The sequence below is a fragment of the Emiliania huxleyi genome (genome assembly GCF_000372725.1).
Source record: "Emiliania huxleyi CCMP1516 chromosome Unknown EMIHUscaffold_204, whole genome shotgun sequence".
NCBI lineage: Eukaryota > Haptophyta > Isochrysidales > Noelaerhabdaceae > Emiliania > Emiliania huxleyi.
This window is the reverse complement of record NW_005200562.1, coordinates 1,695-2,806: the sequence shown is the minus strand read 5'-3', so window position 1 is coordinate 2,806 and position 1,112 is coordinate 1,695. Positions and strand designations below refer to the sequence as shown.

General features: G+C 66.4%; 1 protein-coding gene across 1 annotated transcript in view; it reads right to left on the bottom strand.

Moving 5' to 3' along the window:
• EMIHUDRAFT_468627 (hypothetical protein) overlaps positions 1 to 1,112 on the bottom strand; it is a 4,261-nt gene that overhangs the window by 1,795 nt on the left and 1,354 nt on the right. The window lies entirely within an intron of this gene.

The following is a 1,112-nucleotide window of genomic DNA, read 5'->3' as shown; positions in this document are numbered from 1 at the left end:
AGGGTCGCGCCTACATCAATAGTCTCATCACCGAGTGATTGCTGGCCTGTGGCGTATGACCTCGCACGGATATCACCAACGAGGAGGATGGGAAGATATTGAGCACTATCGGATGGACTTGTACAGCCCGCTGTGCTCTCCGCTGTGCCACGGCGTATGATGGGCTGCGAGAGCGGTATCTTCCCTCCTTGACGCAGAGGCGCCGCGAGGCCCGAGAGGCGTAGAAGAGAGGCTGGCGTGCCCCGCACCGCCCGGTTGGCAGTAGGAGGCCCCGCCGGTGAGACCACTGATTTTGATGCCGACCATAAATTTTGGCAATTGGAACGCATGCTACTTACAGCTGCTGTCTGTACACAGAGATGCCAGCCCCCCCCACAGGCAGAGCGCTGCTGCTGGGGGGGGGGTCCCGACCCCCCCAGCAGCAGAGCGCTGCTGCTGGGGGGGGGGGTCCGACCCCCCCAGCAGCAGAGCGTGCTGCTGGGGGGGGGGGTCGGCCATGGGCTTAGGTGTGCAGGGGGGGTACCGAGCAGTGTGCGGCCGCTCAAATCCTCTCTAGCTAGAGTAGCGCGTAGAGCCGTAGCGCATTGATTCAGCCGCTTAGCACATTTTCACTCCCAGGGTGAACACATCTAGAGCACGTCTGGCGGCCCTCTCTATAGCCTAGTACACAAGCACGCACCATAAAGCACGCGGCTGTAGACGCCGAGCAGTTGTACAGATCACTCTATGTCGCGCGGCCGCACGCACTGCTCGCGGCGCGCGCCGACCCGCGCACACACAACAGCGCCATTGCAATACTAGCAGCTCTTGCCGCTCGCTCGCCGGAGGGCCGGCCGAGAGGCTGCGGCGAGCACGACGGGCAGCGCCAGCGCCCCGAGCGCCGCACAGAGCGCCGCCGGAGAGATCGGGAGAGATCGGGAGAGAACGGGAGATGGGGCTGGAGGTGCGCGCGGTGACGCCTCGTCGGCCTCGCGCGGCGTCGCGGCCGCGAGCGGGCGCTGCTGCGGCCTCCGAAGCGCCGCCTCCCCCGGCAGCACAGCCGCCGGCAGCAGGGCGTGCAGCAGGACGCCGCAGCCGGTGATGAGCAGCGCGGAGATCGCGAGCGACTCGAG